A 16397-nucleotide genomic window follows, 5' to 3' on the forward strand; every position below is an offset into this window, starting at 1 on the left:
AACATAAAGTGCACACGCACTGTAGTTCAGAATATATCAGCAAATCACAAAAAGTATACGCAATGAGTACAAATCATATTAACAAATGACATAAAGTGCACACGCACTGTAGTGCAGACTATCAGGAAATCACAAAAAGTATACGCAATGAGTACAAATCATATTAACAAATGACATAAAGTGCACACGCACTGTAGTTTTTTTTTTTTTTTTACTTTTTTACAAGAACTAGGATAGGAAAGGGAAGGATTGCATCATGGTTGTAGCACATTAGGTTGCACGCAGCTGCACTGAAAGTCCATATCTTTCTGCAGATGCACAACACCAAGTGAGACAATCTTAAGTTCTTTTCCCTGAAGTATTAATCAGTGTAGCCAAGACACTGAAATGTCGTAGTAATATTCCATGTTATCATTTTGGTAGTACATTAGGTACAGCAAACAGTGGGACCATAATAATATCTCCATCGCTCAAGGTGGTGGACAGCATGTCGTGTCAACACCACGTTCTTGTAAGGTACACCAACGTAGAATTAGTGCAAAAAACAAATATAGTGCTCCATGAGCATGAGGATAGACAGGACAAACGGATATTACAGTAATTTCTGGTAATTAGATCAGAAGGTAAAGGACATTAAGCTTATGCCAGTCATCATTGATAATTACTAGTCTATCAACTGATTTGATTAATTGGAGGCACTCATCGCCCAGTTACCGAACATTTCTGTACCATGTATGAAGTATTACAGAATAATGTTCATACGTTATCTATTTACAGAGAACATTGGCACTCATTGACCAGTTACAAACCATCAGAAGTCATCATTCAAAACAGGAGCTAATGAGTGTAGCATCAAGCTACTAGTATTCATATATATATAGCATAAAAGTGACATAATACAAATTTAAAATATAAGGAACAGTGGCATTCGTTGGCCAGCAAGTAATGAGTATTACATAACATTTTCCATCATTCAAGTGACATATGACATATTTAAAATAATCATGGGCACTCATTGATCAGTTGCTAAACATCAGAAGTCATCATTCAAAACAGGAGCTAATGAGTGTAGCATCAAGCTACTGGTATTCATATATATAGCATGAAAGTGACATAATATAAATTTAAAGTATAAGAAACAGTGGCATTCATTGGCCAGCAAGTATTGAATATTAGAAAATATTTTTCATAATTCAAGTGACATACGACATAATTAAAATGTAACACTCTGTAACTATTACTCAAAGTCTGTGATTAGAAAACATCATTCAGTATTACTCATAACTCTTTTAAATTGGCAGCATTATTTGGGACTGGTAATACATTTTTTTTTTGTGCTAGCAATGCATTGCGTTGGGATCGATAATTAATTGCTGGGGCATAATAATATTTGCATTTGACTTATTGCTGCAAATGAATATGTGTAACGTCATTCGTCATGAGTCAGCTGTAGCAAGGTTATGAAACAAATAGAGTATATGTGATCACATTCATGAATGACACAGGTTTAATGACCAACTGCTTATAGCACATTAATTTCATGAATAATTTCTCCTGCAAAAAATACAAAATGGATTATTAAACTGAAAGAAGAAACGCATATTATGCTGAAAAGTAGTGAAATTCGAATTAACAGGTAATGAAATGTGTATTAAATATATATGTTCTCTAGCTGTCCTTTCCAAAACCTTCAGTCATCATACCATGCGACATAAGACATACTGTCAAGACGTACTGCAACAAATACTTAAATAACTACATAGCGAAAAATACATAAACTTCAACATTATCCTCAGCCGCAAAGAAAAACTTCATTATCATTACTATCATCACCTGCAAAGAAAAACTTCATTATCCATATCAACATAATTCCATTATTATCATCACCTGTAAAGAAAAACTTCATTATCCATAATAGAATATTCTGCATCACTATTCATCATCATTCATTATCATCTGCAAAAAGACACTTCATCATACAACTATTCATAGTATAAAGTTCCTTATTTCTAGCATATATCATCAGTAAAACTAAGATGTGTAGTTCTGTCTGACAGCCTGCATCAATCGCCTCGTATTCTGAAAGAAAAAATTAGTTAAGACTGCTATCATACGATGTGTATAGTATATTCTTGTTAATGCTTGTTAATTCTGATCCATTTACTCTTCGTGACGATGTATTGCATCTTCTTTCGTTCATTCCGAAGGTGAAATTCCCATTTCTGTTTAATTTATTTCTTTTACACGTTATTTCTTTCTGAAAATGATGAACAATGATTAATGTCTTGCATTTAAATCATATACCCATTAAATAAAAGCTGGTTTCTAGTGATATAATTGAGCATACAGCATAGCATGGCAGAAAACGTAATATGTCAAAAAACATAGACAGTGTTCAGATGCAAAAATTTACACAGAGTATCACAATGTAGCAGCAAAAAAAAAATAAATAAATAAATAAATAAATGTAAAAATAGTCACGATGTTGAGATATCATAAGGCAAATGTCAAAGTGAACTGGTGTTTGTTATATCTTAAATATTTCATAGTGCATACAAACAAAACAGGAAAACAATCGAACATACATGAAAAATGGAAAATGTGCACAGTCTGATGTGTAACGACAAGAAAAGCGACCTGCTAACCTTACCTTGCCGGGCACTTGCCAAGAAAAAATATGACAATCTTCAGTAAGTGTTCATGTGAATATAATTGCGTAAGTGGTCATAAAAAAAATCAGGAAACGTCATTACAGTGTGATAAATCATAAAGTATGTTCATTCAATAAAGGGTTTGATGTTGGAGATATGGTGATTCCCTTTGGTTTTTCTGGTTCTCAAAGTTTCGACGTGTACTACATTGGGGTGAGGAATGTTGCGAATTCGATATGGACCTGCATATAGAAGCTCTAATTTACTCCATCTACTTTTTCCTATATTAGATAAATAATGTGTGCGTACTAATATCTTCTGTCAAATGTGAAAGTCACGGCGTGTACAAACCTGTTTTTGCTGTCTTCTCCGGCGCTCTGCGGCATGTTTGATGTTGTTCAGCGCAATGTCAATTATTTCATGGTGTCGTAGACGACGAGATGCAGGAAAGATTACTAATTCTTTAATTTTGTTAGGTGGTACAACATTTTTCAGTATAACAGACGGAGATAGCATAGTACACTCCTGGAAATTGAAATAAGAACACCGTGAATTCATTGTCCCAGGAAGGGGAAACTTTATTGACACATTCCTGGGGTCAGATACATCACATGAGCACACTGACAGAACCACAGGCACATAGACACAGGCAACAGAGCATGCACAATGTCGGCACTAGTACAGTGTATATCCACCTTTCGCAGCAATGCAGGCTGCTATTCTCCCATGGAGACGATCGTAGAGATGCTGGATGTAGTCCTGTGGAACGGCTTGCCATGCCATTTCCACCTGGCGCCTCAGTTGGACCAGCGTTCGTGCTGGACGTGCAGACCGCGTGAGACGACGCTTCATCCAGTCCCAAACATGCTCAATGGGGGACAGATCCGGAGATCTTGCTGGCCAGGGTAGTTGACTTACACCTTCTAGAGCACGTTGGGTGGCACGGGATACATGCGGACGTGCATTGTCCTGTTGGAACAGCAAGTTCCCTTGCCGGTCTAGGAATGGTAGAACGATGGGTTCGATGACGGTTTGGATGTACCGTGCACTATTCAGTGTCCCCTCGACGATCACCAGTGGTGTACGGCCAGTGTAGGAGATCGCTCCCCACACCATGATGCCGGGTGTTGGCCCTGTGTGCCTCGGTCGTATGCAGTCCTGATTGTGGCGCTCACCTGCACGGCGCCAAACACGCATACGACCATCATTGGCACCAAGGCAGAAGCGACTCTCATCGCTGAAGACGACACGTCTCCATTCGTCCCTCCATTCACGCCTGTCGCGACACCACTGGAGGCGGGCTGCACGATGTTGGGGCGTGAGCGGAAGACAGCCTAACGGTGTGCGGGACCGTAGCCCAGCTTCATGGAGACGGTTGCGAATGGTCCTCGCCGATACCCCAGGAGCAACAGTGTCCCTAATTTGCTGGGAAGTGGCGGTGCGGTCCCCTACGGCACTGCGTAGGATCCTACGGTCTTGGCGTGCATCCGTGCGTCGCTGCGGTCCGGTCCCAGATCGACGGGCACGTGCACCTTCCGCCGACCACTGGCGACAACATCGATGTACTGTGGAGACCTCACGACCCACGTGTTGAGCAATTCGGCGGTACGTCCACCCGGCCTCCCGCATGCCCACTATACGCCCTCACTCAAAGTCCGTCAACTGCACATACGGTTCACGTCCATGCTGTCGCGGCATGCTACCAGTGTTAAAGACTGCGATGGAGCTCCGTATGCCACAGCAAACTGGCTGACACTGACGGCGGCGGTGCACAAATGCTGCGCAGCTAGCGCCATTCGACGGCCAACACCGCGGTTCCTGGTGTGTCCGCTGTGCCGTGCGTGTGATCATTGCTTGTACAGCCCTCTCGCAGTGTCCGGAGCAAGTATGGTGGGTCTGACACACCGGTGTCAATGTGTTCTTTTTTCCATTTCCAGGATTGTAGATTCATTTGGTATGGAATTAATTACATCCTGGAATGAGAGAATGTGTGTGTCCCAATCAATATGTTTTTTATGGCAGTATATTCTACACAGTTTACCAATTTCTTTCATTAATCTTTCACAAGGGTTCGAAGAAGCATGGTACCTGGATATATAGATCGGGGAAATGTTTCTAACTCGTAACATACGTGTCCATATGCCAGATCGAAACTGTGGTCCATTGTCGGAAATTACTTTCAACACATGCCCTACATGAAATAGGAAATGTTTTACAAATGCTTTCGAAACAGTTTTAGCAGTAGCTTGGCGTAACGGAGTGAAGGTAACAAATTTTGAAGTGAGTTCAACAGTGACAAAGATGTAGCGAAAACCTCTATTAGTTCTGGGAATCGGACCAAAAATGTCTACAGCGGCCATGTGTCTCAATTTAACAGGTACAATGGGATGTAATGGAGGAATATGTGAAGTCGTATCTGACTTAGCTTTCTGGCAGATTTTACATGACGCTAAAACTCGTCGAATACGTTTCTCCATGTTGGTAAAATAACAGTTCTGTCTCAGTATAAGAAAACATTTTCTGGCTCCGTAATGTGCGTAACTTAAATGAGCATACCAAATTAATTTGTTAACAAGCTCGTCAGGAATGCGTAATAACCAGTTGTTGCTGTCAGGGTGAGAGCGGCGAAACAGAATGTCATTGCGTACAGTGTAATGGTTTCTAATGGTAACATTATTCCTATCTTGCCAAAGGTGTTAAATTTCTTTCCATACGTTGTCTTTACTCTGCTCTTGTGCTATGTCTTGTAATGACGACGAAATGAAATTCTCAAATGCAACTTGCTGAATGTACATGACGCTGAAATTTGCTTTGCAGAAGTTGGTTGCGATGTCTTGCTGATTGTTGCTGAGAGAACGGGATAGTGCGTCTGCTACAATATTTTGTGTGCCGGGAATGTGAACAATTGTAAAATTAAATTCCTGCAAATAAAGTTTCCATCTGCTTAATTTGTCGTGTGCAAATTTAGCGGAAAGTAAAAACTGTATCGCTCTATGATCTGTGTAAACGGTCGTATGTCTTCCATAAAGAAAATGCCGAAATCTCGTAAATGCCCAAACAACACATAATGTTTCAAGTTCTGTATCAGAATAATTGCGTTCAGCAGGTGACAGAATGCGACTCGCAAAGGCGATGTTTTTAATTACTGTAGTGCCATCTTCTTCAATTTCCGGAAAAATTTGTACGCCTAAAGCGGTGTTAGAACTGTCGGTGGCAATGGAAAAATTTCTATTAAGATCTGGGTATGATAAAAGTGGTGCATTCAACAAAGCATGTTTCAAATAACATTTTCGTGAACAAGATTCTGTGTATCTGAAGTATTGCTTACGTTGCTGGAAGATGCAACCTGTACTATATCTAGTCAAATTCTATCTGACGTGCTATTATTTGCGGGAGGATGCTGTGGCATTTCAACTATTTGAACTGTTCTGTTATTTCTTCCTGACGTATTACGTTCGGGATGATATCTACTGTCTGGTTCGTCCATGATAATCAGTTGTTGCGGATGATTTTGCTGCTGATAAGACCGACTGTTATTAAACATACGCTGAAAATTGTGCTCATTACCTTTACGTCTGTCATGATAGTCATTTCTATACGGTGCATTGCGATAGGAATTGAAATAGTGTGTTTTCTGTACGTACTGATTTCCTTGTTGCTGTGCGTTACTATTTGTTGGAGCTGACGCTATACGTGTAGGCGGCGAAACATTAAAGCTTGGTTGACCTTGTACATTACATTGTTGGTTAGGTATGCTAACCGGTTGGTTTTGATGCTGTTGTTGAGAAAAACCTCTATTGTTACCAAAATGTGGTTCCGACTGCTGAAAATTTTGTACATACTGATGATTAGAATTTTGCCTGTTATTAAAATTCTCGTGGTTGTCATTTCTGGAGCGTCTAATGATAAATGTCACTTTCGGTATAACTTGTCGTATCAGGTTTTCTTTACACATTTATAATTATAGATAGATCGATAGTTGAAGAGCTATTCTGCTAGATATAAAGGATAGTAGAAGAGAAGGCAGCAGTGCAGAAAACTAAAGATGAAACAGCACTACCACGGCTCGGGGCCCTGTGCACGCTACGACACATATTCATCGAAGTGTAATGAATCCCCTGAGGTCAATTACGCGCTGCAAATAAATTTTAGTTTCTGCGTTACAGGCAATGCCGGTGAAAATTCGAAAGAAAATTGTTGTATCCAGTCCAATTCTAGTTTCTGCTTTACAGGCCAAGCTGATAAAAATACAAAAGCAAATTGTCGTATCCAGTCCAAAGCGTGAATCTGTGTTCTCTCATTATTAAATACCTTAGATTTTCTTACGGATAAAAATTGCTTGTAATCAAAATTATCGTCTCTGTATTTGTGAACAGGTTCTGATTTGTGTGAGAATCTGTTTGTCTGTGTCACTTCGTATTCTAAGTCACGTAGTCTCTGTAAGTTACACTGGCTGTGTGAGTGTGACAAAAGTTCGGAATGTGCCGGTGCCGTATGCTGTCACGTGTTAGTGACTGAAACATTTTTCATTTCTGTCACATTAATACGTTCGTCAATTTGGCTGATCTGTTGTTCAAATTTCTTATCGACTTCCGTATCCTGAGTGCGTGAAAGTTCTGGTTACTTTAAATTAAACTCGTCGCGTATCTGTGTTGCGTTTTCTGAACATTGTTCAGTGACTGCATTAATTTCATCTCTAAGTGATTCTGTTGTGGCTGCATGTGTATTACTTAATTCTTGTGCAACAGATCTAATTTCTTCACTACTGTTACTAGCACAAGCCTCAATTTCGTCACGTAATTGTTCTTTAGTATCATAACGTTGCGCTGTAACGGCTGTAATCTGTTCATTAAGTTGTTTGTTCTGTTCATTAAGTTTGTCGTGTTTTTCGTTCGACAGTTCGAAACTTTCATAAAGTTGTTAGCACGATTCATTAAGTTGTTTATAATTGTTGTATAGTTTTTCATTAAGTTGTTTGTACTGATTGTCGTATTTTTCATTGAGTTGTAGTATTAATGCGATAACTTGATCCCACCCAATATTACCTACTCCATTCTCTGTGTTATTTGATGACGTATCTGTATTTGTCACTTTTTGTGAAACCATTTGACCATTATTTGATTCACGAAAAGGTTTGCTACTCGGATGAGCACTGTTGGTCACTACATCGGAATCAAATAAATCTGACGTATTCTGATTACGCTGTTCATTTTCGTTAGAAACATTTGTCTGTTCGTTACCGTTCATTGTAATGGAATGTGCCGCGCCATCAAGTGTCGTTAAATTAACAGAGGACACAATTGAATTTGTTTGTTCATCATTAGCATTAAAATCATTATTAGTGGTCGGTACGCACTGATTGTCTGTAATTAGGGGATCATCATTATTACACTGAATGTCGCAAGCATTATCGGTCAAATTATACGAGTCGGCTATTTCACTCATTGCACATCGCGATGTACTGTTAACAGTTTTTCGCGGCATTTTTCACAAAACAAAATTAAGTACAAATGAAACAAGGACAATGCAAAAAGGCAACAAACACAATTAAAACAGAGAGCAACAAATTGCCGATGATCTGTGAAAGCAAGAGTGACAAATTAGTAAATGCGTTGCGCCAGATGCAAACTACATTTAACTAAATAAGAGCAGATATATGACTACTTCTCAGAGATTCACAAAGAAATACGATCCAGGCCGAATGTCGCCAAGTGTAACCTCCCCACGGAAATATTAATTAAATGAATTTTAAATATTGTAACCTCTGAACAAAATTGGTTCCCATTTATTATCTCTGTGCAGAAATGCATTCACATTTAATGTACCCACAAAAATTCTTTTCTCATTTAATGTTAAGTTCAAAATAGTAAAATTCCTAAACCCAAAAATAATAAAAAAATTCAGTAACCTGGTAAATTTTATGACGACAGCAACGCTGCGCCACGGCCCTCTACTCTGAATAAAAAAGCAAAAATTCTTACCTCAATAAAAACTGCGAATATATCTGCTCTTACATAAAAAATTTTCGGCACAGCTCCGTGCAATGCTGGCCTATGCTTTGTTATTCATGAAAGGAAAGATAATCCATTGAATAAAATCTTTAAATTGAAATGAATGCTTTTTTTAAAAATTATTTTATATTATAAAAGTTATTATTGGGGCATTTTTTGAAAGAAATTGGATGACAGTTAACATACATTATTAAATATGCGCAAGGCAGCTTCTTTACCTTCTACAATAATACTCATCCTCCAGAGTCCCGACCAGAGCAGACTGCCGACACGCGCCGACTCACGCAGACTACTGTCGACTACTGCCGACTAGCGACAAGCAACAACTAACTACATACTGCTCTCTGGTCAGAGACTCTCCTAAGTCTTGCCTGTTGCAGGCAGCGCATACATCGCATACCTCTTACATAAGGACTATGGGACTTAAGATCTGAGGCCTTCAGTCCCCTAGACTTAGAACTACTTAAACCTAACTAACCTAAAGACAGCACATACAGCCATGCCCCAGGCAAGATTCGAATCTGCGACCGTAGCAGCAGCGCGGTTCCGGACTGAAGCGCCTAGAACCCTCTCCACAGCGGCCGGCGTTTCGTGATGTCTGCACCACTCTCGAACGCTACCATCAGCTCTTACCAACTGAAATCGGTACATCTGACCACGCCCCTGTTTTACAGTCGTTTATGGTCCAGCCGATAAGATTGCGTGTCGATGAGAAGCGCTGCAGGCGATATCGTGCTGTTAGCAAAGGCACTCGCGTCGGTCGTCTGCTGCCGTAGCCCAATAATGCCAAATTTCACCGCACTGTCTTAAAGGATACGTTCGTCGTACGTCCCAGATTTATTTCTCCAGTTATTTCACGAAGTGTTGTTTGCCTGTTAGTACTGGAAACTCTACGCAAACGCCGGTGCTCTCTGTCGTTAAGTGAAGGCCGTCGACCATTGCGATGTGTGTGATGAGCGTTAATGCATGGAATTTGATATTCTCGTCACACTCTTGACTCTGTGTATCTAGGAATATTGAATTCCCTAACGATTTCCGAAATGGAACACCCTTTCGTCTAGCTCTAACCACCATGCTGCTTTCAAATTCTGTTAATTCCCAACTTGCTGCCACAATCACGTCGGAAACCTTTTTGCATGAATCACCGGAGTGCAAATCCTAGCTCTGCCAATGCACTGCCCTTTTATATCTTGTGTGCGCCATACTACCTCCATCTGCATATAGCTATCCCATGACTTCAGCTACCTCATTGTAATCTGAATACAGTTTCAAATAGTCGCGAAGTCCACTTCTTTGTTGGCAACCGTCTGAAGCGATCATTTTGATATGTGGGGTAGGCAACCGATGAAAAGGAGATTACTGTTGCTTCCCGTATATACTTCCATTTGAAGGACTGGACAGCTGCTGGCATCAGGAGGTACATGCTCTTGCAAATTGTTGCATATCAGCTTGTGGATTCCTATTTTGCCGCATGTAATTGTTCTTGGTACTGAGCCATACTTAACAATACTTTTAAATGAATTTGCAAGTTTTCACAAAAATGGTCATGTTTTCATTCGTGCAACCAGTATATTTCCCTGTTAAATAACTGCTGAACATACAGCTACCTACTCGAAAATGATTAGGGAATTAGTGTTGTTGCACTGTGCAAAATCGTATCTACTACGGGACACTTCTTTCCCGTATCCTACTGAAGTTTTCGTATACAATTTTACGCTTATACAATACGCTCAGGTGTCCACCAGGTCATGTTTAACATTAGTGGGTCATCTAAAATTGTACAATAATGTAAAGGAACTTGGAATCTAAGTCAAGACTGGGATTAACAGATACATACGTGGGCTATCCCGAAAGTAAAACGTTTTGAAATAAAAAATTAATAATATGGAAAAACTAACGTTCTTTATATGCATTTTAAAGGCACACTCTTAAGATATTATTCTACACAATAACCATTCAGACTGAGGCACTTATAATCCCATGGTACAAGTTTCTCAGTACCATCTCTGTAGAATTCTGCCGCCTGGGATGGCGATCGTTGGTTTATACCAGCATGCAGGTCGGCGTCAGTATCAAATCGTTGTGTAGCAACTTGCTGGGAAGAGATGGTAGTCGATATGCTTCTGTCAAAGACAACGATGGACAACGTTCAGCAATGAGGAAATTTGATCTATGACTGAACAAAAATTCGTTCATTACATATAAATAAACCAGCACTTAAAATGTTCTCTATTATTTATCAGAACTGGGAAAAATTTGTTCTATAACAATTCAAAACACACATGGTTCGCTTATTGTCTCTACCGATCTAAATTACAGGTTAAAGTGCACTTGACAGCGACAATATTTCGATATTCAAACCACACTGTAAAGCAAATAATTATCAAAATACACTCCTGGAAATTGAAATCAGAACACCGTGAATTCATTGTCCCAGGAAGGGGAAAATTTATTGACACATTCCTGGGGTCAGATACATCACATGATCACACTGACAGAACCACAGGCACATAGACACAGGCAACAGAGCATGCACAATGTCGGCACTAGTACAGTGTATATCCACCTTTCGCAGCAATGCAGGCTGCTATTCTCCCATGGAGACGATCGTAGAGATGCTGGATGTAGTCCTGTGGAACGGTTTGCCATGCCATTTCCACCTGGCGCCTCAGTTGGTCCAGCGTTCGTGCTGGACGTGCAGACCGCGTGAGACAACGCTTCATCCAGTCCCAAACATGCTCAATGGGGGACAGATCCGGAGATCTTGCTGGCCAGGGTCGTTGACTTACACCTTCTAGAGCACGTTGGGTGGCACGGGATACATGCAGACGTGCATTGTCCTGTTGGAACAGCAAGTTCCCTTGCCGGTCTAGGAATGGTAGAACGATGGGTTCGATGACAGTTTGGATGTACCGTGCACTATTCAGTGTCCCCTCGACGATCACCAGTGGTGTACGGCCAGTGTAGGAGATCGCTCCCCACACCATGATGCCGGGTGTTGGCCCTGTGTGCCTCGGTCGTATGCAGTCCTGATTGTGGCGCTCACCTGCACGGCGCCAAACACGCATACGACCATCATTGGCACCAAGGCAGAAGCGACTCTCATCGCTGAAGACGACACGTCTCCATTCGTCCCTCCATTCACGCCTGCCGCGACACCACTGGAGGCGGGCTGCACGATGTTGGGGCGTGAGCGGAAGACGGCCTAACGGTGTGCGGGACCGTAGCCCAGCTTCATGGAGACGGTTGCGAATGGTCCTCGCCGATACCCCAGGAGCAACAGTGACCCTAATTTGCTGGGAAGTGGCGGTGCGGTCCCCTACGGTACTGCATAGGATCCTACGGTCTTGGCGTGCATCTGTGCGTTGCTGCGGTCCGGTCCCAGGTCAACGGGCACGTGCACCTTCCGCCGACCACTGGCGACAACATCGATGTACTGTGGAGACCTCACGCCCCACGTGTTGAGCAATTCGGCGGTATGTCCACCCGGCCTCCCGCATGCCCACTATACGCCCTCGCTCAAAGTCCGTCAACTTCACATACGGTTCACGTCCACGCTGTCGCGGCATGCTACCAGTGTTAAAGACTGCGATGGAGCTCCGTATGCCACGGCAAACTGGCTGACACTGACGGCGGCGGTGCACAAATGCTGCGCAGCTAGCGCCATTCGACGGCCAACACCGCGGTTCCTGGTGTGTCCGCTGTGCCATGCGTGTGATCATTGCTTGTACAGCCCTCTCGCAGTGTCCGGAGCAAGTATGGTGGGTCTGACACACCGGTGTCAATGTGTTCTTTTTTCCATTTCCAGGAGTGTACATGTGACTCACTTATTGGCACTGTTGATGTAATGTACACTCATGCTCAAAAGTATCCGAACGACCTGAATTGCATTTGACCTGATTCGCATGCAACCCACATAACGCAGCTGTCTAGCAGGTCCTCTAATCGCTCCTTGGTGCAGTCGTTTGACTATTGGAAATGGTTCCAACAAGGCACCACTAGAAAACACTGCTCTGTATCGCAATAACTCAAGATGTAAAGTAATACTACGATACTACAAATATCAGGGAACACCTTATCACAGGTAAGACTTCCTTGAGGCTTCTAAGCTCATATTTATTAAAATAAATGACATACCTGAAATGTTACCACTCTCATTACTACGTCAAACTTACAATGCTGCACAACAGGTAAGGCCTCTTTCCGCTGCTGACAAGCATATTTTGGGATTCTAGGAATACATAACTTTATTTATGAAATACCACATTTGCATACCTCTTGAGTATGACACAGCATACCATTAAATACAGACCCAATCAAAATCTAAGTGAGTAGTATTTTACCAATATGTGACGGTAGAGGCACGCTTGTGTACAGACAGTTTTATTAAAACAGACTTTCCTCGTAAGGTTATCGTGGGTAGTTTTATTTCATTTTTTATAATACAGTTCACAATTTTCGTAAGGTTTCCTTTAATGTTGTGAAAACAATAGTAAACATGGGAGAGAAATTAATCATCAAGGATATATGCGAATTCTGTGATGTTATCTACAACAATCTGAAAATGCACATGCGGTTTATTGATTACATGCATGTAGAAAACTTGTTCTGAGTTAAAGCTGTCAAACAAGGTTTAAAGAAGAATAAAATGCCACTACCAGACGACAGCTAATGTAGAAAATACTTTTCCGACGTATTTTGGCACAATGCGTTCTACCCATACATAATACAAAAGTTTCGAGATGCATCTACTGTCTGGCTGTCTATTAAACCTGAAATGAACAAAATGGCGCAGAAGATAGCCCTTTTTCCACATACGACTATTTTGGGTTGAAAAGTACAGGAAATTATGTTACAAGTTCCAGTAGATTGATAATTTTAGCAGGCAGCAGAACTGCGTTTTAAGAAATATAGCAGTGAATGTACTCGAACTCGCGACATCTTAGCTACCGTTCGCGATACTTACCATTACGCCACTAGCTGACACGTAGGTATAACAGCTCCAGAAGTCACAAAAATTCCTCCAGCACTTATGCATTCCACAGCGCTGTGGGATAATGCATATCGCCAGGTCAATACTTACGAGAGACAAACAGTTATACCTTTTCTTTTGCACTGCACGACGTTTTCAACAAACAGATAGCGCAATAGTGTAGCTCAAGTGGAAAGGAACACTTCCTATTTAAATTTCTGCATCCTACACTGTTGGCATATCTGTGTTGGTGGCAGTTACGTGATTTTATTTAGGTGATTACAAAATAAAGTTGAATGCATGCACTGGCTAGCCGAGGCAGCTAGTTCATGGTAATTCGGTCAAACAAGTATTTACTGAACATGCTGCAAATTAATGCAGGGAGCCTGTGTGTCAGAATTCTCAGCCAGTGTGGTACAACGGCGTTGTGATAGAAAAATGAGCCACTCTGAAGAGGATTTGGTGGTCTGTTGGGCTGATGATAGATCTATGGTCTGGGTTCGATTCCAACTTCGATCAATGATTTTAGATAGGGAGAGACAGATTCCATTCTCTTCTGGCTACACCAAGTGAAGAAGATATAACGGCATTGTGTTCCGAAATTCACATTAAAAATGATATTCCTTCTCTACCAAGTAGACGTTAGGTTCAGCCACAATAAAGTGGCGACGTGTAGTAACTCTATCACCAGTAACCTTTCTTATACTAGTTATTTATTTCTAGTGATGAAACAAACGCTATGTAGCCTCACTGGACACTTATTCCATCTTTTATTTGAGCTTCTGTATGTCGATAAAATTGGTTCTGAACTGGGAATGCAACTCAAACCGCCCTTAACGCGGAATTTGATCCCTTCGTGACAATACAGCTCGGCTACAATTTTTTGTTTGTTCAAAACCGCAGATTACTCAACATCTCCACATATTACGCGTGATTGGGCTCGAACCCTGACCCCGCAATAATGATTTTATTATGTATTATCAAGCTCTAGCATGAGAACACCTATCTGCTGGTGGATAATAATTTCGATTTTTAATGTATTTTCATTCGTTCATGGTGTGGGTTCCTGTAGTCATGTCCTAGTTCATGAACCACGTGTAACGTATGAGTGGCCAAGTAAGTGGTCCCCACAGTCGGTATACCAGTTACTTGGGAATAAGGCTGGGCATCTCGGACCTATTCTGAGGCGTGGTCACCTTTGTGCTCATACGGCAAAGACTACCAAATCCACCGGTTAGTCCCTCAACCGTTAGGGGTAAAACCCAATGGAACTCGGAGCAAGTAAGGCTAGCAACCTGCTTCCCTGGTACTTTAAATATGATGCTGGCAACAATCAGAGCAAAATGCCTCGGACCTTTGGAGGTGACGGAGTCCCACTTCCAACTGACAAACCAGGGACTCCTAAGATACGACTTGGCAAACAAATGGTAATGAGATGGGGAGCTATTAATATCAATGGGGGCTACTCTGGGAAGAAGGTAGAGCTGGCAGAGGCTGCAATTAAGATGGGGCTGGACGTTTTAGCTGTTAGTGACATTCGGGTAAGGGGTGAGAAAGAAGAGGAAGTGGGAGAATACAAGGTCTACCTATCAGGAGTCAAAGCAGGAATAGCACAATGGGGTGTAGGGCTTTACATCAGGAAAGAAATGGAACCCAGCGTAGTTGCAATATGGTATGTAAACGAACGACTGATGTGGATAGATTTGACAGTGTGTAGCAATAAAATGAGGATTGTGTCAGTATATTCGCATTGTGAAGGGACAGATCAAGATAAGATGGATAGTTTTTATGAGGCACTCAGTGATGTAGTTGTTAGAGTAAAGGACAAGGACAGTGTTCTGCTCATGGGTGATTTTAACGCGGATTGGAAATCGAACAGAAGGGAATGAAAAGGTTATCGGTAAATTTGGAGAGTATATGGAGGCCACAAGGAACGGGAAACAACTCTTGGATTTCTGTGCCAGTATGGGCTTAGTAATCACAAACTCCTTTTTTAAACATAAGAACATTCACCGTTATACTTGGGAAGGCAGGGTAACCAGATCTGTCATTGACTATATAATAACAGATCAGGAATTCAGGAAGGCTGTGAGGGACACACGTGTATTCAGGGAATTCTTTGATGACACTGATCATTATTTAATCTGCAGTGAAATTGGGATTGTGAGGCCGAAAGTGCAGGAGGTCAGGTCCATATGTAGGAGGATAAGAGTGGAGAAACTTCAGGATAAGGAAATCAGGAACAAGTACATAACAGCGATCTCAGAAAGGTACCAGTTAGTTGAATGTAGTCAATTACAGTCATTGGAAAAGGAATGGACAAGGTACAGGGACACAGTACTAGAAGTGGCTAAAGAATGTCTTGGAACAGTAGTGTGTAAAAGTAGGATGAAGCAAACAGCTTGGTGGAATGACACAGTCAAGGCAGCCTGTAAAAGGAAAAAGAAGGCGTATCAAAAATGGCTACATACTAGAACTCAGGTACACAGAGAAAGTTATGTTGAAGAAAGAAACAAAGCCAAACAGATAATTGCAGCATCCAAGAAGAAATCTTGGGAAGACTTTGGAAACAGGTTGGAGACTATGGGTCAAGCTGCTGGAAAACCATTCTGGAGTGTAATTAGCAGTCTTCGAAAGGGAGGTAAGAAGGAAATGACAAGTATTTTGGACAGGTCAGGAAAACTGCTGGTAAATCCAGTGGATGCCTTGGGCAGATGGAGGGAATATTTTGAAGAGTTGCTCAATGTAGGTGAAAATACGATC

This window comes from Schistocerca cancellata, chromosome 1, assembly GCF_023864275.1.
Source record: "Schistocerca cancellata isolate TAMUIC-IGC-003103 chromosome 1, iqSchCanc2.1, whole genome shotgun sequence".
Lineage (NCBI taxonomy): Eukaryota > Metazoa > Arthropoda > Insecta > Orthoptera > Acrididae > Schistocerca > Schistocerca cancellata.